We start from the raw sequence: 25,205 nt of genomic DNA on the forward strand, positions 1-25,205 counted from the left end.
ATTTATAGAGCTGACCTTTAAGCTCATCTGTCAATAGTGTAAAACATTATAGGTTATGATGGAAATACAGGATATTTGCAGATTTGCATAATGCTGTAATAATACTGAATTTTAGAAGTCATCCCTTCAATTCCTTGTGTGCCGCACTTCAATATTTAGAAAATAAGAACAGAATAAATTGAACGTAGTTTATGTTTATTTTTTTGGAATAGAACAAAACAGTTTGACTTTTCTGTAATAAATGTTGTTATTATTATTATTATTAGTAGTAGTAGTAGTAGTAGTATTTATACGATTGATTAATACTGAATTTTAGAAGTCATCTCTTCAATTCCCTTCAATTGTATGCCGCACTTATACAGAATATTCAGAAAAGAACTACAGAAGATTGCACGTTTCATGTTCATTATTTGGAAAAAAACAGAACAGTTTAGATTTTTTGTAACAAATTTTATTATTATTATTACTACCATTATTACTATCATTCTTATTATTATTGATTTATTAATTCATTTATTATTACTAATATTATTATTATGATTATTATGATTATTATTTATTATTTTTTTTGCATAAGGACTGAATATGTGACAAACTAAGAAAAATCAAACACAAATGATAACTTAAGAAAATACCTTTAAACCATTTTTCTTCAAAGCGAATATAAATAGTTCATAAACACTGGCATTCTTACTAATTAAATAAGTAATAAGTAATAAGTTTCGCTTTTGATTGCACAAAATGAACAACAGATTTAATCTGTGTCATGGTAATCAAGTCTGAAATCAAATCCAGAAACCTTATCAACCACAAGTTAATATCAAAAGACAAAGATTTAATAATATCTCCTTAGACTTTGACACAATTAATAAATCAATCAATCAATCAATCAATAAATATATAAATAATCAAAGAGCTGTTGTTGAAGCAAAAAAAAAAAAAAAGAAAACAAGAAAAGATATCATTCTCCTTTGAGATCTAATGAATTTTCAATGACAGGCTTCTGGAGAGTCAAAATTCTGAGCCGCCGGGGTGGAAAGCAAGTCTAATTACACTGATGGAAAAATGGATGGACTGGCTTTTGTTGAAAAGAATAGAGAACAATGGCTAACCAGGAAATGTTACAGCATGAGTAAAAAGACAGGCAGAACAGGCTTTCTGTCAGAGCATGATTGATATGTTTGTTCTAGCCGCCTGTGCAGCAATCAATGATGAATATGACATTCTGGAGAACAGGGTGCACTTTCAGCCATTATACTTGTGCGTCCATCAAAAGTGATGGAGCAACATCCTTCACAATGAAACTCGTGCATCATTGATGTTTTATGAATATCGAGTACAAATCGCTTTTGGAGTTCAGTGAACACAATGAGGAGGAAGCCTTTGCTCAGTAGAAACTCTGCCTGCATGTGTCAAATTAGTAATGCAAACACCTTTTACTTTACTTATATTGGTGAATGTCAAATTTTGTACAAGATTATTAATCAACTCAATTACATAGCCATTAGAAAAATGTTGCTTGGTGGTTACAGTGTAAACATCGTGCAAAATGTGTCCTACACGTAAAACTAAGACAGCAAATATTTTTTATGTTGCTTTAACTTAATAAGTTATAAGTTATTCAGGTTTTAAACATTTTTATTTTTAAGTTATACAAAGTTTTACTTAATATTTTAGTCAGTTTGTTTGATGTAGGTTGAGATGACTAGAACAATTTATTTAAACTAAAAAATGTGTTAAAGAGTGAAATGACAATTAGAAGTGTAGAGTTATATTTTTCTTATACAACAGTTCTGTTTGGTTCTTCTGAATCTGAATGGCTGATAGCCATGCTATATTCTGCAATATCTGCACTCCACTTACAGCCTCCTCACCCTTGTGTATTACTCCGCCCAGCCAGAGTGACAGCAGATCAACAAACTCACTACAGTTTGACAAATATGGCTGCTGCTTAACAATATTATGTACTTTAAAGTCTTTTAGGCAAGAATGTAGTTGTTTTGTATTGGAACAATGCAGTTTATTTTTAAGGAAAGTGCTTATTTTAAAATATTTATCATTTCAGAGTCGGCGGCCATCAGCCTGTCATACTGAGCAAAGATGGTAGCACTACAAGATGTCCACAGAGACTGCATAATAAGCCGTTAAAGAAGAAAAGCGTCTTCTTTTCGTATTTCAAACTAAAGCTAATCAAACATTATAAATCAGGTAAGTGACATTCTAAGTTGATCTCTCTCTTTTGTATGTTGCAGTGCTATTTATGCCATGTAATCTGCTTGTTTTTTCTTTGCTTTGACTTTTTGGGGGGGTATTTATTGTGATCTCCCGATTGTAAATAATGGCCTTATAATCTTAAAATGTGAGCAAAATCACTTGTATTATGTTGTTTCAGCTCATTTTAAATAAGTGGTTTGAACCAGCAGTAGAAATATTTTCTTTGAATGTATTTTTTTTCATAGTTTAAATTTGATTAGATTTTTTTGCGCTTTTTAATAACTATTCTAATTATTTTTTTAATATATGTATCTTTATATTCTTTATTAGCATTTTTTTGAACAGAACATGAAGTTATAGTTTAAATTAAAATTAAAAATATTTATAATATTTTCTTTTTTACTTCCAAATTTCTTGATAAAAAAATCTCTTAGTTTAAAAAAGACTCTAAAATAGCAACTGAAGGTCTTTCTGAAAATGTACCGCTATATACATTTCTAGAGAGCACCAAATACATTCAGGCAGGCAAGTTTTTTGTAGTTTTTGTTTTCGCGAATCCACTAGAGAGCGCTGTTTATGCTTATTCAGATCTTAAATTTCTCTCACGAGTACCATATGCGCCTGCTGTTCTTATGTAAATCCACCTGAGGTCGCTGTTGACTAGTTGTCAAATGGTGCAGTCGCTGTTAAATAGTGTTTTTAAAAGCACTGATTGACCCGCCCACCAACTTCCCTAAACCCAATCAACTCCTTTCTGCATCTCAATTCTGCCGACGTACATAACGAACTAACTGGACAAACTGGTAACAGCGGGAAAGCCACACGGAGGTAAGCGGTCAGCTGGTAAGCGTGAAAAGGAACAGTGTCCTACCGCCCTGTAGTGTTCAATGTAAAGGCAAAATGCAGCCATACGTACAAAGCTACAAAGTTCGCGATCTCCAGAAATGTATATAGGGCTTTGTTTTCAGAATGAGCCTATTTTGCGAAAAAGGCTTCATCAATTAAAAAAATCTATTTAGGTTATACTTCATATAGAGTAACTTCATATTATAGCAATTTCTGTGTTTTAGATTACTGCATATTCAGGACATTCCTCAATTTATGATTAGTCAAATGATGTAATTCGTTTAAATAACTAAACAAAAGTAAATCAGTATTTTGTCGATCCACATGGAAAGATTTTACATTATATTCTTTCAGTTTTGAGTGACATTTTGATATAGTAAATTCCCTTCCTCTCGCAGGATCATTTTTCTCTCCTCAAGGTCAGGATTAACCTGTCAATCACGTGAGATCATGCCAAAAGCAGACAACAAATTCCTGACAGGTAAATCTAGGTGCATTTTGTCATATTTGAAAAGTTGTTTGTGATTCGAGTGTACGTCACAGTCAGGAAGAAAGAGTGATTGCACCTTTTATGAGGATTTTTAATGCAGCCTCAGACATGCAGCGTTGAGTAATGGCACTGGACTGCCTACTGGACAGGATGACTAGGGGCTGTTAAGACCCCACCAAGAGCTCTTAAAGTGTTTGAATAGTGTGGGAGAGGGACGATTAAGAGTGTGGGTGAGTGCCACTTTGACAAGGAACCGTGCACTTTACAACATGTGATACAAAATAAAAAATACAAAAACCTCTATAACCGAGTTCTGTTAAACCAGGCTCACACATGGTCATTTGACACAGAATTTATATAAAATAAAATATATTACATTTTGTTTGTATAATATGTTTCTATATAATGTGTTTTGTAGTCTTTGATCATTGTTTTGGCATGTTCACCAACAACTGATTAACTGACAAATGTAGTTCAGAAGATTTCATTTTTATACCATTTTCAAACCACTGGTCATGTTATGACCAAAATGAATGTCGAAACCATAACATTTTTTAGGCATGTTTTGACCAAAATTAATAGATTAATAAATGCTACAGATAACAGAGTGCTTATGTCAGTTAGGTAAGGTTACCATTTCAGAATGTGCAAGGTTACTGAATATATCTCAGTATGATGTTTAATTCTGGATGAGTATTCTTGATTGTATCTATTTTTTGACATGTCTTGATCCGACTTCAGCCCGTTTCACACAGTATTACTGGTAATTGCCATAAAATTACCAGAGTGACTTTACCTGTAATTTCAAAACTGCACATAAATCCTGTTCACGCCGGCAACAATTTTCCATTTTTTTTTTTTCTTGAAAAACACCATTCACACATCCATTCCAAAAAACTGGTTAATTCTGTGATGTTGTTAACTAGAAATGACCTCTAAACTGTTATGCTTGTATTTGTAAACATGAGGGGGTTCAGTTTGTTGATTCATTTATTGATTATTTGTCATTTATTTATTGATTTATTTATTATTTATTTATTCATGTTTAAATAGCATTAATGCTAAATATTTAAAATATAGATTTTGTATTGTAATGTAATGTAATAATGCTGTAAAATTAATTTGTGGTAATTTAGCGAAATTACAGTAACAGTACTGTAATGTTATTATACTGTACATTATACTGTTTATTTGCAGTAAATGTATTTTTACTGTAAACAGAAATTGCGGTACGGGAATACTGTAAAACATCTACTGTCAAGCTAATGTAAAAAGAGACTAATGTAAAATTACGGTATCTTGTTGGCAACAGTGCTGCCAGTAAGTTACCACAAAAATACAAAAAAATGTAACTGTGTGATATTTTTGTGAAAAAAAATGTGAAAATTTAATTATGACAATTTTCTGAAGAGTTGTAAAATTAACACTAAAATGCAAGTATTGCATAAACACAAAAGTTTCAAACAAACAAACAAACAAACAATCAATCAATCAATTAATAAATCACACTGTTACATTTTTTATTGTATTTTTGTGGTAACTTACTGGCAGCACTGTTGCCAGCATGATACCATAATTTTACATTAGTCTCTTTTTACAGTAGCTTGACAGTAGATGTGTTTTACAGTATTCTCTTACTGCAATTTCTGTTTACAGTAAAAGTACAAAATACATTTGCCGCAAATAAACATTATAATGTATTGTAAAGTTTTAACATTTGAAACTTTTGTATTTATGCAATTCATTAGGGATGTAACGGTATTGTAAATACCGTCATACCGCAATATTAATTTTTTTCGATATTACCGTAGTCGCATGACTCGGTAAAACTATAGGTCTTCTGAGAAAATTTGCTCAGGCGAATAAAGCGAACGGGAGGTACCGGAAACTACATTTCCCATCATCCCAGGCTTGGCCATAATCCCTTGCGGTCTGTTGTCGCTACAGATCCAGTAATGCGGAAATGGAGTGTGCTGCTAGAAGCGGGGATCAAAAAGAGCTGGAAAACCCTAAAGCGGGTGTTGTCGCCGCGCGCGTACTGAATAGTGGTGTTGTCGCGTGAGTTCTTATCAGCTGTGTTGTCGCGCGCGTACTGAAAAGCGGTGTTGTCGCGCGAGTTCTTATCAGCTGTGTTGTCGCGCGCGTACTGTAAAGCGGGGACGGAGGGTATGTCGCGTCGCGGGGGCACTTTTGATCATTTTGGAAGGGAACTTTCCATCCAAGACTAAAAAGGGCATGTGCACTGCACAGGTTGAGCACTGTGTGTGCACGTGCCTGCAAGTTGGGGAATACGACTAATCAGTCATGGGGACTGCAGAGACACAGCACACTGTTCAGATTGATGCAGACATGAGATCTCTATCTCACTCATGGTTTGTCCTCTCAAGTGGGGGAAAGACAATGCACAACGTTCCCCATTGCTAACAACCTGGGCCAAGTCATATCTCTCTTGTCCCAGAAACCTCAGTCCCAAATGAGAGGGTTTTTTCTGTTGCAGGGGACATTGTAAATGCCCAGAGATACCAGCTTTTACCAGATTATATTATATGATAATTTTCCTTTAAACCCATCTCTGTCTAAGTGAGTGAGTGATTAAATGTTGAATGTGATGAGTTTTCAACACTACTAAATTGAAACTTAATTTTTTTACATGGTTTAATAATTTTTTGTTATTAAAATGGAAGTTCCTGTTTCAAAGCTTACAGATAGATGGCTAATTTGTATGTCATTGACACTTTTGGCACTTTTTTGGAGTATTTTCATAAGTTTTGTTTTTTCCTGTAAATGATTCAATAAATACCGTACCGTGACATTCATACCGAGGTATTACCGTACCGTGAAATTCTGATACCATTACATCCCTACAATTCATGCCTTTTAACGTTAATTTTACAACTCTTCATTTCAGAAAATTGTCATAATTAAATTTCTACAAATTTTTTAAAAAAGGCATTTTTCACACATGATCTCTTTATAACAATTTACCGATAATGTTTCAGATTTAGTATTAATATTATGAATTTTTTATAAATAATTTCTATGACACATTGCGATGTACACTAGGATGACTCGGTAGTGTTTTGTAACACACCGTAATAGGTTATGATGTATGACAGTTTTCTGATGTCAATTATTGCAGTAACAATCTATAGTGAGAGAGTTGAGGAACGTGCAAGTATTTAAAAATGTCCCAATTTTAATTAAGGCCTACATCTGTGCATATTTACTGAAGGTACAGTATGACCCAATGCCCTATGTCATAAGAGCAACACTGTAAAAAGTTCAATCTTTCCCATACACTAAACAATATAACACAATGCTGAACATGTTGTTTATGCAGATTTTCTTTGTCACATTTTAAGGTTTAGTTCATGTATCTGACTGCGTGTATTTAATGTCAAATTGATGTACATGCGGAGAACACTTGAAAATTAAGGATGCAGTGCATTGTCAGTGCTTGGTTATATTGAATTTAACCAAATCGATGACTCGATAATCAATTCAAATCTTTATTTCTATAGTGATTTTTTTACAGTGTAGATTGAGTCAAACAGCTTTACATGCTTTAGATGAAGTTTTATTAAATTGACACCGCTTCAGTCCGGGCCTCACAGTTGCAGTTTAGTTCAGTTCAGTGTAATGTAAGTGTCACTGCTGAAAACCAAAACACTGAAGACCAAATCCAATGATGCACAGCTCCACAAGTTCCAAACCAAGCAAGCCAGTGGCGACAGTGGCTTTAAACAAAGTTCACCAATTGACAAAAGTGAAAGAAAACAAAACCTTGCGAAAATCCAGGCTAATGCCGGGCTGAACCATGAGATCAGTGTATGTTCGAATGGCATTGAGATCATGTTCATACAGTATGACAATCGTTAAGGATTATTAAAAATCAATGCAAAAGTGTAAGCCCGGCTTTAATCATGGGCAAACATGAAAAAGGCAAGGGATGGTGACAGGCTAATGAGTATGGTGGCAGGTGCAAAGTCAAAACAGGCAAAATCTGAGTAGGCGATATGTAGCAACTTGAAGAGTTATTTAAGTCCTCCACCCCCTTTTGCCATCATTACTCCGACCTGAAGCAAGACATTTAACCCACGCTTTCAAGGCAATGCCCACAGTTACTGTAAAAAGTCATGCAGGTCATCAGTATAGAGATTATTGCTTCAGATATAGTCCAGGGCACTTTGGACATCCTGTCTATCTGGACACCCTGTCTATCCTGACCTGTCTATCTATGTTTTTAAAGTCTCTTACATATAGCAAAAACTGTTATTTGTTAACAATATTTTTTACATCATCTTTTGTTGCAACAGAAATAGAAAATGGTACATGCGCTGACCTGTTATTGAAATACTTAATATAAAATAAGTGATCATGCTTTAAAATATTTAGCTATTTAAACAATAAAGTAATTGTATTTAAAAAAAAAACTAAAACTTACTGAAAAATAGCAAAAAAAAGTGGCTAAAGACTCATAAAGTCCTGAGAAGATTTTTGTATTTAATTTAATTTAATTTAATTTAATTTAATTTAATTTAATTTAATTTAATTTAATTTAATTTATTTTAATTTAATTTAATTTTATTTAATTTTATTTTATTTTATTTTATTTTTAATTATTCTATTTTATTTCATTTTGTTTTGTTTTGTTTTGTTTTTTTTATTATTTAGTTTACTTTAACTTTATTATTTTATTTACTTAGTTCAGTTACATGTCCTAAATCATGCAAAATTGGCATTTTTTGTTTACTGCAAAATTAAGAAAATAAAACCAAATGGATCAAAATGTAGAGGAAAAAAAAGTATGCTTTAGTTTGATGCTTTAATTGTATAGATTTTGATGATTTAATTGTATAGATGCTTTTCTTTTTCTTTTTTGACCTATGAACAGAAAAATATAATGCACACTGCTATATATTATACGTTTGTTTTCTTTTCCATATTAGAAGAGGCTGGCAGAAATAGTCGAATAGCACAGAGCTTATTACTTCCATCCGAAATTCAGCTAGAGCTAATTAACTTATAAAAAATCTTAATAAATGAACAGCGGATGAAGTTTCTTCACATAGGTGACTACAAGTGGTAGATGAAATGGTGTTTTTAAAATGGCAAATTTCGCAATTATGCAATTGAGAAAGGCATTGATTTATTTATATTGGTTGGAACTGTGTTAATGATTGGAGTTACAGCATCATTAATTAGCAATATGTCTTGAATAGAGGATAATCATTGGCAATAAACAATGTTTGAGCTGCAGACTTCAGCTGCAGTCTTGGTGAATATTGATTTACACATCAGCCTCCATGAAAAATACATAAACCCTTCATTACGTAGCTTACAGGAATCACAAAACTTGGCTGAAATAAATGTGAGTTGAGGCCTGTTTGAGACAAATGCGTAGATATGGTTATAAAGGATTTCTTATTTTAATGACTTTGGTCAAGTGTTTTATTCAGCGGTTACATATGCGACCACAACTGATGATCAACTCACCAAATCATTCATCATTTTGACATGGACATACACACCTATATATTTATTGAACGGTTATTTAATAGGAAAGTTATTGGTTCAATAGCTTTTTTATTTTTAGGTGTATGATAATGTATTATTTATACGCCTGTCTTTAGCTAAGTAATGTTTAATCTGCACAGCTCTTCTATGTTTGACATTAGAGGCCTGGTGTTGGTTTTTGGTTAAATGAACAGGCATTTCAGTATTGTCATCAGACTGGCACTACTGACAGCTCTTATTATTGAGTCTCATACTCTCATGAATATCTCCAGTGGTGGTGTGGTACACAGGCATATACTGTATGTGTAGGAAAGTTCACCATGTGATAATTTTCTGTCAGCCACTGAGATGAAATAATGCTAATGCTGTTCAAGGCTGTGACATACTGAAACTTGTTGATCCAGATTCAAGAAAACTATGACATGTGGAGGAATGAAGTGTTATGCAGTGTTGTGTTATGTGCAGGAATGCACATAACACAATAATGATGCATAATTTAAAAAAATAAATGTTGTATTATGATAATATATATATATGTGTGTGTGTGTATATATGTGTGTGTATATATATATACAGTATATATGTGTGTATGTATGTATGTATATATATATATATATATATATATATATATATATATATATATATATATATATATATATATATATATATATATATATATATATATATATATATATATATATAAAGAAGTGCTGCCTGAATGAGGGGGGTTTTCACCACTTTGTGAAGATGAGGCTTCTTTGAATCAAGATATAACTAAAATTGAAACATGAAATGTATAACTTATGCCTCAATAATTTAACTACATGTAATAGGAGGCTTAATTATTGTTCACAAACAAGTTTCCACCTGAGAAACTTCCACCTGAGATTGTTGGGAAAATATATATATTATAGCTGCCACCCCTAAGTCACACCATTAATGCGATCCTACATATATTTAGAGTCGTTCTTGACCCTTAAAGGAACAGTCGTTTTAAACTCTGAAAACTGAACTGACACCATTTCTATGAATTTCTATGTTAAGCTGCTTTGACACAATCTACATTGTAAAAGCGCTATAGAAATAAAGATGCATGAATAAATGACAAGAGTCAAGCTTTAAATAGGAAAAATAATCTACACTCTTTGGTCATTTTTAATTGAGATGCTTATGGTTTAATCCGATTCAATGATCTATGCTAAGCTAAGCTAAGCTAAGCTAAAAGTGCTCCTGTCAGACCTGGAAATTGTTGAAATGGATTTAAAAATGGTAAAACTCAACTGTTTAACTCTAGGGGATTGTTTCTTAAAGATATAAGTGGTGGAAAAAAGTAGTTATTTGTCTTGTAATCATAGGTGAACCACTTGATGTGCTACATAGCACAAGTATAGTGTATATGTATGTAACAACTTAACAGCTCTAAAGAAGTTTCTGCTGAAGAACCATTGTTGTTTTTGTGCAGATTCTATATACAGTAGCAATTAAACTGTTTCTCATATAATTGCAATTTAACTGCTGAAGAACCGCACTTTGTTGGTGTGCGTTGCAGTAAGAAACTTTTTTAATTAAACTAATTGCTCTTTATATTATTATTATTATTATTACTATTATTATTATTATTATTAGATAAAGGTAAATCATCACCTTAGAATTATAAGGTTCTGTCTAACATTTTTGTTAAAATTGAGTTATTGACATTCTTATTAAATGAGAACCTATTTACAATATGGGGTGTTTTTTTTATAAGTCATTTACATTTTAAGACTTTTTATTTAAAAAAACAAAAACAAATGTTACACACATTCTGTTTGCTATATGGAATGCAAAAACTTTGAAGCTCAACATCTCAAAATCATTCAGAAAGCAGAAAGTACCTTCATTTCAAGGTGATGAAATGTCAGCCATCAAGACTGATGACTAGTTAAAAAATGGCTTAGTCTGTTTATTTAGCATTTCCTATACAAGTACTTGTTTTTTAAATGGAACCGGTCTTGAAAATAAGGCAATCAAATTTGGGTTAAATAGGCAGATAAATTAACCTAAATCAGTAGCTATGTTTGCACACTGTTATCCTAACAGTCAGAATAAATACTCATCACATGGGTAAGCTGACTTTCTTTTTCAAACTTTTGGAAAATCAGTAGTACTGTATACATGTACTAATCTTCATCAGTCAAAGTGAATTCAATCCAGATCGTGCAAGCTATGTTTAAATGAGACCTAAACATTTTAATCAGATTCATTTTTACACTGAAGAAAACCCTCACAATAACGTCAGTGGAGCTAACAGAAGTTAATTATAATGGCCATTCTTGTCTAAATTTTGACATGCGTTAAAAGAAAACTGACAATTTTGTCAAAGCAAAGACATCACTCACATGTGTATTACGTGTTCAGCAGGATTCCTATTAAATGAGCAAATTTGGTTTATTAGTTTCATATAATGTTAATTGGTATAACAAAGCCTCCACTGGAAATATTCTAACAAAGTATTTTAAGGTCATGGTGTTAAGCAGGCCCGTAGCCTGCTTAAGGGGTGGGCTCTTTTTTCTCAAAAAGTGGACATTTTTGCAGTTTTTTTCCCTTATTTTCTATTTAATTATGAGATTTAAATACTGCATTTTAGTGACATTTAAAGCACTATTTTAGCTGAATTAGCTTGTCAGATGGTCATCACAACCACACTTTGTGATGTACTAAAAGCATTTCCCAAAGATTTAGAATAAAGAAATATGAAAATAATACTTATTTTTAAAATACAAATGTATTACCTCGTACAGTATATCATTTGGGGAAAAAAAGGAATATGTTCAAATTTTAAATTATAAAATAATGTGTCCTATTTTCATTTATTAGGACAACTGGCCAGCAAATTTAACTTTACCCAGTCAGAGTTTGGGATGCCAAATTTGGCATGGTGTGACCAGAACGGGAAGGGTTATGCTTGGTCTAAAAAACTTTTTTAATTGGTTATTTTCACCAATTATTATTTAATAGTAGTCAAGATAGGACAAATAGGCTCATGTATGGGACAAATTCAGGACCTTTGTCAGTGAGGGGTGGGCTTTTCCACCCAAACCCCGTTGGCTACAGACCTAAATAAGTACACCTCAATGAAAACCCTAGAAGAAAAAAAGCATACCTATACACTTGTAATTAATAGAAAAAAAATTGTATGGGGTGTAATTAAAGCCCTCATTTCACTTATTGTGTTTTATTTTAACTCTAAAAATGTTATTCAATTAGAAAATGATAAAAAAAGGTCTATGTTTAATGTGGGTTATTTACAGGTGAAAATCGATACAGTGAGTCCTTTACAGCCAAAAGGACATTGGTTGACAATGTCTTTAAAATGACAGCTACTAAATTACTGTGTTTTTAATATTTTATTTATTTTTATTTATTTGCAGATTCAAGTGATCAGGTGTGGTTTTGGCACCATAAATAAGTGCAAATATTTTTTAAAAAACACAAATACCTGATTTAGCACAAGTAAACGTGTGTAAACTTTTGTGTCTATTTAGTTATTTTTTTGTGGTTTATCTACATAAAGGTCTTTTGCATACCCTGTATGCTTGATCTTGCTTTTGTATCATTTCAGTATTGCGTATGCACTGCTGGAAATGTGCATAATGCCTTCATTACCTCAAAAACATTTTTCATTGACGACAGCACTAACTGTAACCTCCTACCAAACCATAATAAGGCTAAAGGCTTTAATGAGCCACACAGGACCTGATATTATTGAAATCATGAAAAATAGATCAATAAATGTCTCTCCAACTGTCTAGATGATTAAATTGTGCTTCAATTACAGACCCACCACATAAGGTTCTGATGGGGGCAGATTGCTGCCCATTTTCAGCAAATGACTGTAATTTGAGTCACAAATCACTCTATCTGCTTAAGACCTTCCTACAGAGAACAGCTATCGCTCTGATAATGCACTAGATCATTTAGATATGCCCCTCCTCTCCATTTGCCAGTTATTTTAGTGTGTGTGTGTGTACTTGTTGGTGTGGTTTACATGGACACAATTTGGTGACAGTTAATTTTAAGTCACTATTCATGCCACTAATAGACCATTAACTAAGACTAATAGCTCAATAAACTGCTAATTAGTAGCTTACAAATAGTAAGAGAGTAGTTGGGTTAGGTTATCAGGTACAGTCAAAAAATAATAGGTTGAATGAGCATCAAAGATGGGATGTACCGAAGTACAAATACTACTGTACTCAAGTAGATTTTTCCGGTATTTGTACTTTACTCCACTATTTATTTTACAGGGGCTTTTTCAACCTCTGATCATGCGACCTAAGTAGGCTTGTTTATCAAGCTTAACATGAGAACGGCAAGAATGGCGAAAGTAGATGATACCGAGGGAGTTATCGATGTAAACACCCTGGGTAATAAGATGCTTTCTTTATTGGATCACAGATAAACAAGAGACACATTCCTGTTAAAATCTAAAATCTGAGTTAAGGTCTTTTGTCCACTTCTAAGGATGGTGAACTGTACAAGTTGCTGTCTTGTCCATTTATGATTATTAATTTAAATTTTGTTGCTACAGTTAGATTTGTCTTAGTTGGCAGCACTAAAGTTCAGAAAACGTACAGAAAACATGCAACAAATTAACATTTCTCTTTTTTTCATAAGGCATTAACACAGACCGATTAAGTTTAAACACTTTTCTTCAATTTACTCTCTAAGTTTAAGTAAAAAAAAAAAGGTAGAAATGTGTAAGATTTTGATCACTGGGATTTCACTAAAATACCAGGGTAGCGATTAGTGATGTAACTTAAGATCATACTCTTTCACCTGCCAAAAACAGTTGACATTGCAATAATAGCCAGGTAATAAGCCAGTAGTTAATAGGAGGAAAAATGTATGATGCAAAATGATCTAGGTGTTACGTTGTTAGAGTGGTTTACTAGGACATGCTTTGTCATCCAGCCATATCACCCTGCAGCCCAAGACCGGTTACTCCCTGAAGCTAAGCAGGAAGGAGCCTGGTCAGTATCTGGATGGGAGACCACATGGGAAAACTAGGTTGCTGTTGGAAGTGGTGTTATTGAGGCCAACAAGGGGGCGCTCAACCTGCGGTCTGCGTGAGTCCTAATGCCCCAGTATGGTAAAGGGGACACTATACTGTTAGTGAGTGCCGTCTTTTCAATGGGACGTTAAACTAAGATTCTGACTCTCTGTGGTCATTAAAAATCCCATAGCACTTCTTGTAAAGAGCAGGGGTGTAACGCCAGTGTCCTGGCCAAATTCTCTCCATTGACCCTTACCCAAAATCAAATATCAAAATCATACTTAATAGGGTCTTTTGATATTCAAAGTTTTACCAAGAAGGCTGGGTTTAGGGGTCAGGCTAGGGTAAGCCCATATAATATGTGCATTTACATATAAAGTACATTTTGCCTATCCTCATAAATCCCATACACTATATGTGTCTATGTGTGCGATGCTCACTTTGTGTGCATGTGTTCTCAGATTTTCTGCTTTTTATTTAGACATTATTGTGATAAATAGTTTTCTGTAACAGAGCAATCTCTATGGGCCGCTGTTTGGACGTTCGCCCTGCAGTTGAGCTTTTTCTCAATTGCGTAATTTAACAATTACTACTTACTTAAATTTCAACATCTGAATTCTCCAAATCATGCATTATTTGGACATATTGAGATGTGGAGATGAGGTTTGTGGTTGACCAGCTCTTCTTTGAGGGCTTCCAGCCATCGCAGTGTTTTCATCACATGACAACACAAACATCCAAGTCTTTTTTTCTTCATTTACTCTCCAATACCAAGACTTTTAGTCTTTAGTTTTGTGCTGTTTTAACCAGCAGTATATCCGCAATCCACTGCCTGTGGTAGAGTAATCTCCAACTGTCCTTGCTGTTCACAGTTCACACCCATCAGTCAAGTACGGCCGTAATATTTTGAGCTCTGCTATGAAAGCGCTGACTTTTGACTGGGCTTCTCATGCAGTTAATTGAAAACAGCTGTTGTTGTGGTAGGTACACAGCAAGACTTGCATGATGCTACAAAAATGTATTAAACCACTCTTGGCTCCGTATCTCAGTGCATTTATCATAGTTTATTCACTGACATAACCGGGAACAGACCCTTCCAAATGAATCGCTCATTTCGGAGATAATAATCAAGGTCAAAAAGCTCAGGTTTGCCATGGACAAACCATAGTGTTCCCCGTTGAGAACAAATCTAAAGAGGCTGGTGTTTGAAATTCAATCTACCTGCATTTATCTAATTAAAATCTAGCTAAACAAATAGTTTCTTTTGTGTTCCAGTTCGGTGGCATGCAATTTATTTAGCTAAACCATTTGCAATTAGCTATTTAATTGATGACATAGTCACTGAGCCGGTAATCACGTGATACATCTTGTTATATACATTTCAATGGCTCTCAGTCAATGTAATGAGTTTAAAAATAACACTTTCAACTGCGCTTTTTTCGTTCATGTTTTATGTTATTACTGTGGCTCATTGAACATTCAATCATAAGAGGCAGTGTTGGGGAAAGTTACTTTTGAACGTAGTGCATTATTGAGTTACTAACTAATTGAGTTAGTTAGTTACTTTTCATAGAAAGTAATGCCGAGTTCAGACTGCATGATGTTTAAAGTATTTGCTTCACAGATGTTTTCACACTGCATGACTATCTGGGCTGGCATTGTTTACGCTGCAAGATGGATCGGCGACAGGGGCTTTTACATTCCATGACTTTAAAATAGAAAGAATCGCTGTCAACTTCGTCCAAACTGCGTCTCGTAGCCAAAAACACGTAGCATATCTTTTGTTATTAACTACATAGCGAGAAAGAAGCCTTTAATGGAGTAGCATTGAAACGTATGCATGAAACATCAAACAGACACGGGTGCTCCTGTCAAACCTCCACTAGTTTTTTCTCAATTTTTTTGTGTCCAAATAAACTGAAAATGAGAGCTTTTAACTTTTCCCTCAACCTCTTGCTTACCTGCATGTACACACAAGTGAATACTGCTCTCTCATTGGCTGTAGGCAATCACTGATGTTATTTTCAGTCAAAACTCCTTTCACACGGCATGATTTGAATCGGCGACAGCTCCAGATATTTAGCACGCCAAATATCACACAGGCATCGGTGACTTTGATAGTTCACATTGTGTGATTGTCACTCACGTGCACGAGTACTGTTTTGCCTGTGATTTCAGGCATTTGTCAGCGATTTCTCAAAACTTATAACGTGTTACCCCCAACACTGATAAGGGGATTACAATGTAAAGACCGTTTCTGCTCACAATACTCTCTTTCATGTTCACCAAAATGGAAGCGATTCAGAAAACGTATAAATTCCTGGCCATCTGTATTACATCTTACAATTTGTCTGTCACTAAATAGCAGATGTTAAGCCACCACTTTAACAGTAATACTCATGGTAGCTAAAAGATGAAATGTCCTTCTCGAGAGCGGAGAATTCAAGGTTTTACACAATTTCCCAGGCACTAATGGTTCTCGACGAGGGCGTCTTGGGGTGTAGGTTCACTTGTCCCAAAGGCAGTGAATGTGAAGTCTTGACAGGGGCTGGAAGAGAAAGCATAGTATGAGCCAAGCATATTTCGAAAACTTGACTTACCACACAGTCATTATTTAAATGTGGTCATGTAATAGGCCAGTGGTCACATGGTGAAAAAAACACAACAACAGTGAGACATTCATTCTCTTGTAGGCTTAGCCCCTTTTTAATCCGGGGTCGCCACAGCAAAATGAACCACCAACTTATCCAGCAAGTTTTTACGCAGCGGATGCCCTTCCAGCCGCAACCCATCTCTGGGAAACATTCACACACAAATTCACACACACACTCATACACTTCGAATAATTTAGTCTACCCAATTTACCTGTACCGCATGTCTTTGGACTGTGGGGGAAACCCAACAGTGAGACAATGTCAACTAATTATTTATTTATTTATTTATTTATTTATTTATTTATTTATTTGTTTGTTTGTTTGTTTGTTTGTTTGTTTGTTTGTTTGTTTGTTTGTTTGTTTATTTATTTATTTATAATAAAATAATATTATTTAATTAGTTATTTTATAATAAATAAATAAATGCTTTAAAGGTTATTTATTTAATTATCTTTTATTATTCAATTATTTATAATTAAATTGCTAAACTATTAATAAACAAACAAACAAATAAATAAACAAATAAATACATATTTTTATATCTACCATTAATACTTTTACTTATTAATTTATAAAAATTCTTTTTGAACAAAGATGCATTTAGTTGATGTTAGATCACACTCTTCACACCAGATAAATAAGATCTAGCCCCGGACGCCAGATCCTGTCAGAAAATGTCCGAAAATGTCTTTGGATATCCAGACAACAAGCCAGAGGAGTCTCCCAATACTCAAACTTGTTAACCAGTATTTAACTGAATTAACAATCTCCTATCAGTATAGGAGTTAACTGAGAAGCCAGAGAGGAACAGAAGCAAGTGATGATGTAAGGATGATAAAGAAAGAGAAGAGTTTATTGAATAATGTTAGTTGCGAATGATTCAATGATCAGACTTCGTCTCAAAAGAATAAATCCAACAAGTGTTATTAAACCACATACAACAGCAATGGAAAATTATTGCTTCATAGCATTGTCCAGGGACAATACAGACCTTGAATTGGATCAAGGTCTGTATCTCTTATTCTTAAAAACACCTGTCGCTTTTATTCACACAGGTATAGGATTATTAATATGGAAAAATAAAATCATATTCATTCATTATTTTCTCTTCGGCTTAGTCCCTTTATTAGTCTGGGGTCGCCACAGCGGAATGAACCGCCAACTTATCCAGCATATATTTTATGCAGCGGATGCCCTTCCAGCTGCAACTTATCACTGAGAAACATCCATACACTCATTCACACTCATACACTATGGCCAGTTTTAGCTTACCCAATTCAAATGAAATAATAATAAATAATTATATAAAAGGAATTATTTTACTATAATTAATATTTATGGGAAATAATGATAGGAAAATAATGATAGGAAAATAGTAATAATATAATACAAAACATAAACAAATGATAAATAATAATTAATATTAGTAATTAAATCATTAACTAATAATCAATAAAATGATAACATGATAATTATATAAATGACTTTAAATGATCAAATGATTAAATTAAATAATTAAGTGAAAAATAAATGAATATAAACAAATGAAAAGTAAAACACAACACAAATGAATGGTTGCTCATTCAAATCCAAATTAACTTCTCTTGTTTCTGTACACAAACAAAATAATTTTCTTCTCTTAATTAATTTGCTTTTACACCCATGAAAAAATTTTGAGACTCAAACTTCAAAAATGCATAATGAAAATGCATAAAAATATATAGTGATTTAATATATTATGTTTTTTGAATATGACCTTCCATTCAGTGTGTAACTCAGCTCTAAGTGAAGTGAAATATCCAGCTAAGGTTTAAATCTAAAAGTGTACCATGTTTAAAGCTATTTATTTATCTATAAAAGAGTCGACTCATGGTGGTTTGAATTAATTGCCAATTTATTGAATCTTTAGCCACGTCCGCGTAATGTTGATATGGAACTCAAGCTCTGCCCATTTGTTGCACACGTAGACCCGGGAAATTTAAACCCCTTGTCCCACCTACAAACACTGCAGAAAGAAAAAGAAGACAAACACTAGAAGATCCTGGTTGAATCAAGATGCTGTGCTCTGAAGTGTGAGGGAAAGTTAGTGTCATTTTTCCTACCCAAAGATGAGGCTGTGAAGAGTCAGTGGTTGAAGTAAATTTTTGCAAAAATACCTTAGCATTATCCCCCCAACCTTGTGCTGTGTTTTTGTAATTTTTCTGACAAGTGCTTTAGCAATCTACACGCTTACAATGGAGGATTTGTCGAACATTTGATGAAAGAAGGATCAGAAAAGACTATTCATGTATGGGACTTTGACAGAGCTCGACAGGAACTTTACAGTACACAGTTCATGCATCAGTTCCTTCCTCCATTTTACAAGTGTGATTAAAATGGCTGTGTCCTTGTTTACTCTAGCTTGTAAATTATGTATTTAATTGTGTTTTGTTACTTGTAACCACTGCACGTGGCTTGTATCTGATTAACCCTTTATTTTCAGATATTGCCCCTAAAATCACTTTGAAAACACGACAAGTGCCGCTTTTGTTTTTGGATTTAATTACGTTTGAAAGCTTGCAATCCACTGCTGTTTGTCATTGCTATGGCCACTGTCAGCTGTTCCTACACACATGCAGCAATCAAGCCACTGTGTGGATTAATACTGAATGTCATGGTTAAGAATAGAGAGATATGCTTGTGTTTAACTGCATTGCTTAAATGCACTCCTCCATTGGGCTCACATATACACTGCACTCTGACTACTTCAACAATGTTGATAAGCCATGATGTTCATTTCTCTCTGTCTCACGCTGAATGTAGTCGACCAGTCACAACAGACTGGGTCATCGGACCAATCAGCGCAGACTAGCATCGTGCTAAGGAGGGGTTTAGAATCAAATGAATCACTGAAAGAATCATATGGGAGTCGTTGGGATACTCAGGTAAAAATAAATGCATAATATAAGAAAATTAAAGTGTTTTTTGACTTTGCATGCATATTACCATGTTGTTGGAGACCCCTAAAACCAAAATATGCATTTTTTAAGCTTATGCATTATAGGGGCTCTTTAATAAATGTGTGAATGAATAGAATGAAGAAACAAACTAATTTTAATCAAAAGTTATGCCAGTGTTGAATTTGAAATTTGTCCACAAAATGCTTTTAAAAACATAGCCGTCCTTTTAACTAGAAGTGAAATTTTAAAAGCATTAGTTTCTGCATGCGCTCAATGGGCTACATTCATGAAACAGGAGCAGAACAAATTCCTTATGTAAATTGTCACATTCAATTATTCACGGTAACTCTTTACTTTAGTAAGGTTTAAACAAATATGATCTGCTCATAAATGAAAGCCTTTATATGGGTAGTTGAGGTCATTCAGTGGACAGAAGAATAGAGCAGATCTGCTGCAAGGTCTTCAGGTGAAACCAGTGCATTTTGTGCACTTTTTTGCCAAATAGTTACACACACCCTTGAGTGCCCTTTCCCATGCAGACAATTATTTAAGAGGGGTAGAGGAAGCCCCTACGCCCTTTGACTCTCTGCCAAGCTTCAGATTCATCATGACATATCACATTGCTCATAAACCATCTGCTCAGGTGCTTCAGTTGTTCAAGAGCTTTGTGGAGATGATGAAACACTGGCTCAAATTCCAACATTTTTTACAGGAGAAAGAAAACAACAACTTTACTTTCAGCTCAGTTTTATTGAAACAACGTGCCAGCATTTTGAAAAACTCCAACCCATACATAGAGCAGTACAGTTTTCAGATGAAATGATCAGTAGAGAGAGTGAATCATTTGTTTAGATTCACACGATATTATGTGGCAGGTTATAAATGGATTTATAAATGAAAATCCTTTCTATATGGCCCAGTATGTGTTATTTAATGAATGAATGAATGAATTTATTTATTTGCAATTTATTTTGCATTTTATTTTGTATTTTTTGTATTATATTTTTTTATTTTAATGTATTTTATTTCAAAAATAATTTAATAAAAGTTTTATTTATTTATTTATTATTAATATTTTTTTTATTACTTTGGCACAATCTACATCGTAAAAGACATTGTCTAAACATAAAGATTAACTGACAAAGATAAATTGCATCATCTCAAAATACTTTTACTGCAGTGCAGGATTTGTAAATGAATACATTTTAATTTTTATATCTTTCTTCATTTGTTTTGCCTTTTGTAATGCTTGATCAGTTTGTAAAGCATTGTACTTGTGATCAGAGGACCCAAATATACCAAGGTCCATACCTGAGAACCAAGTGATTACACAGGGAATTTCTGTTTGTTTGTTTGTTTCTTTCTTTCTTTGTCTTTATGCCAAAAAAAAAAAATTATATTTGAAGAGTTCAGATAGACTGTAAGCGATCTGAACTGTGTTTTTAAATTGATCATTTTAGAAGAATCTACAGCTTCAGTAATTTCACTTTTATGGTGATAAATAGGTCCATTTCATTGCCTTTAAAGAGACATATCTGATCATAAACATAGGCTGATAAAAAATGCTTATTTTTGGAGAAATTGTTAATTGACACTTGAGTGGTTTTTACATCTAAACTCTTTATTTAGCAGCATTTTATTGTAACTCCACTTTAAACATTTGATAAGTAAGTAAAGTATTTAGTGAAGAATCTTGTTTTTAACAGCTTTTGTTAACAGCTTTTTGTAGCCCTTTTTTTGCAGTATTTTAAAGCAGATATCACAAATATTCATTATTCAGTTATAAATATGAAGGAGACCCTGAGTTGTGCAAAACAGGTAGATAAAAAATAATTTCTTAAAGGTTCTAATAATATTGACCCTAAAAATCCTTTTACAATTATTATTATTATCATTATTTCTGCTCATTATGCATTTTAACATACTAAATTAAAGCTGTAGTGTACTTTTTTAATTATTAAACAAATAAAATTATAAGATAATTAATGCAATTCTGACTTTTTGGATCATAAGATGCTACTGCAATCAAAGCATAGAGAGCACAAAACTTGAACTGTTAAAATAAGAAGTTGTTTCATGTATTTCATAAACAATCTCTGGCCATTAATCAGCATTACATGACATTGATTAACATTAGCATTAAACACTTTTTGCAGCCTTTTTCAAGAATTTTACAGTTGAAATCACAAATATAAATTATTCTGTTATAAATATGAAGGAGATTCAGTGCCCTATCATACACCCAGCACAATAAGGTGCAAGACATGTTTTGTGCGATTTGTTTGTTTGTCGTATGCCTCACTTAAGGGCATAAAAATAGGACATGTGTTTGGATATAACTTTTTTTGACCACACTTCGTTATTATTGTTCATTTATTCATATTCGCTTAACAAACAAAATTAAATATGTAGGCTAATGGATGTCTTCAGTGGAGTGATTACAACACCGTTTCCTTGTCCTTAAAAGTAAAGGAGTAAAGTAAAGAGCAAAAGTAAAGTAAAGAGAAAGTAAAAAGGCTGAATAGAGGAGGCTCGCTCTTAAACCCCACCGCAAATGGTCTGTTTAGCTGTTTTCTCTCCAGTGAAGCGTTCAGTTTTTCCACTTAAGTCGATGTAAGTAGCAAATGCGCCATCTGACCATTCAAATAGCAAATAACACAACTGATTTGTTTAATGCACGTTATGCTCAAAACACACTCATGACTCATTAAGAGAATAAGCTCAACCCTGTTAGACCATGTGGCATGGTGCAAAGCGTATTTACCGTACTTAAAAAGCAAAAGGGATTAGGACACGCCCATAATGCTTTTGCGCCATGCGCTTTAGACTTTGCGTCTAGATTGTTAAAATAGAGCCCCCAGAGTTATTGTGTATTATAATGATTTTATGGGGGATTTTATGATTTTCCACTTTCATTGTTGCACCTGTCTGTAAAAAAGCTAGTGTAATATATTGTCACTTGCTGTTGTTTTTCTTTGGAAAACATTTATTGAATTGTCATTGTGTCAGGGACTCATTGAAAGTTCTTTGAAAAGTTCGACTGATTGAATGCATCCATACAAATCTTTTTTTTTTCTTCTGTTAAAACATCACAGGTGTCGAACTTTTTGAAAGGTAAAACTTCAAATTGTTCGCTGCTTTCTTGAGTGTCCATTGAAAGCTAACTCCCCAAGGGCAGCATGAGTAGGAGGAAGGCAATAGTTATTATGATTGCGTGTTTGTGCCTCGAGAGGCCAGAGTCCATTAGGACTAATTGCATCAGACTCGTAATGAAAAGCCCACACCTCAGAGACGTAATTGATTCACATCAAACCATGCTCCTTATTATTGTCATTTTAATAGTTTATATCTGAGGTCTGGAAACATTCATCTGTCTTTTGCAGGGAGTCATGTCAGTAATACATTTAGACCCAACCTCACGAATCACCCCATTCGTTATAATTACCTCTCTTAGTCTGCTCTCTGCGTTTAATTGAATGATGCACCTTTTATGGATTCCACGTTTTGTTCAATTTAATGCCTGTAATATTAATTATTCATGCACAGTCCCAAATATGCTATCACCAGAGGGCATCACCTCTGAAAACTGATGGGAAATGTTCAACTGCTCTGATCTAAATCAACAGTCTGGCTTTAAAAATGTGTCTAACCTTGAACAAGGTGCCTGTGTAACATTTAAAAGGGTCATATCATGACTTGTTCCTTGATCTTTTAAGATAGAAAAAAATGTGCTTAAAAATTATACAGTAGCAAAAGAGGACGTTGTGAATGAAAATTGGTATACATTTTCTTTTCGGCTTAGTTCCTTTATTAATCAGCAGTCACCACAGTGGAATGAACCGCCAACTTTTCCAGCATATGTTTTACGCTGCGGATGCCCTTCCAGACATAACTCAATACTGGAAAACACCCATACACACTCATTCACACACATACACTACGGCCAATTTAGCTTATTCAATTCACCTATAGCGCATGTCTTTGGACTTGTGGGGGAAACCGGAGCACACGGAGGAAACCCACATGAACACGGAGAGAACGTACAAACTCTACACAGTAAAGCCAACTGACACAGCCGAGGCCTAACCAGCGACCTTATTGCTGTGAGCCGATCATGCTACCCACTGTGCCAACGTGATGCCCTAATTGATTCTACTTTTTTTTTATTATGTGTTTGAGTAAAGTGTAATTTTAATTTACTCTCTAAAGTAATTCTAATTTTTTTTTCAATTAAAAAATACCTTTTGTTTTTACACAGAAACTTGCCACAAGACAAACTATTAGACACAAAACTTTGATCTGTAATAACTTGAACTGTAATAATTTAATTCAATGCAAAGTTTGTTACAGTATTTTAAACAGATATATCCACTCAATTTACAGTAGAGGGTGAAGGGGTCACAATTGAGTTGTAACATCTCAACTTTTTTAGAACGCCACAAGCACAACATGAATCATGTGACAACAATCAGCCTCGCTTGATTTCTTACCTCAGAGATACAAAGAGCACCGAAAAACTGTGGCACTTTTTACTTTCCCCATGAAAAATACTTATTTCAGAGCTGCAACAAGGGTTTGTCAGTGGTAGCTCCCGGGAGAGCACAGCTGATGGTTGCTAAAAATGTGTTATGTTTATATTCCTTTTTAGACAGCATCACTTATTCAAATTCAGAGTAGTCAAGAAATCAGTATTTCCGATGGAATCTCTCTGAATTTCTATCAAAAAAAAAAGTAAAAAAGGGTCACACTTTACAATAAAGTTTTCATCAGGTAATGCTAGCTAATGTATTTACCAACATGAACTTATTATAAACAATACTTGTACAGCATTTATTAACTGTTTAACATTTACTAAAGCATTATTAACATCCAAACGCATGTTTGTTAGCATTAGTTAATGCACCATGAGTTAACATAAATTAACAATGAACAACTATATTTTTTTATAACCCTAATAAATACAAACAAATGCTGTAATAAATGTTGTTTACTGTTTGTTCATGTTAGTAAATGCATAAACTAACATTGACTAATACAACCTTATTGTAAAGTGTTACCCAAAAGACTACTTGATTTTAATTGGTCAATCATGACATTCCAAGGCAAGTTCTCAGATAAAAACGTCTAAAACAAAAATCTCATGGAAATCACAAGATATGTTGCTTCCTTCACCAATTTCATTGGCTGTGTCCAAAAATCGCACACTTCCATACTATATAGTAGCTGCATAGCACCTGCAGCTTCTTCACAATGGGTGTCCAGCGTTCTCCAGCCTCTGGTGCCTAGACTGCAGCTCTGCACAAGAAGTTTGACCAGTTGAGAAATAGTTGTGCCCAGTGAGCCTGGTTTCTCATGGGATTGTTTTTCTTTCACTTTCGTCAATTAGTGAAGTTTGTTCCTCGGCGCTGTCGCCAATGACTTGCTTGGTTTGGGACTTGTGGAGCTGCACATTGATAGATTTGCTCTTCAGTGTTTGGACTTTCAGCAATGAAAATTAAACCACAGTGAAC

The 25,205-nt window shown here is 33.8% G+C and overlaps 1 long non-coding RNA gene across 3 annotated transcripts in view; it reads left to right on the forward strand.

Moving 5' to 3' along the window:
- The window catches only part of LOC141386143 (uncharacterized), a 248,468-nt gene that overhangs the window by 107,041 nt on the left and 116,222 nt on the right, over positions 1-25,205 (forward strand). The window contains exons 3-4 of one of the 3 annotated variants that reach the window (XR_015476834.1): positions 2,066-2,208; positions 3,459-3,541. This is a non-coding gene — a long non-coding RNA (uncharacterized LOC141386143). Of the gene's footprint in view, positions 1-2,065; positions 2,209-3,458; positions 4,539-25,205 lie in introns of those variants that run through there. The other 2 variants (XR_015476833.1, XR_015476835.1) reach the window with 2 other exon arrangements.

The sequence above is a fragment of the Danio rerio genome, chromosome 1 (genome assembly GCF_052040795.2).
Source record: "Danio rerio strain M-AB ecotype USA chromosome 1, GRCz13ab, whole genome shotgun sequence".
In the NCBI taxonomy this organism is placed as follows: domain Eukaryota; kingdom Metazoa; phylum Chordata; class Actinopteri; order Cypriniformes; family Danionidae; genus Danio; species Danio rerio.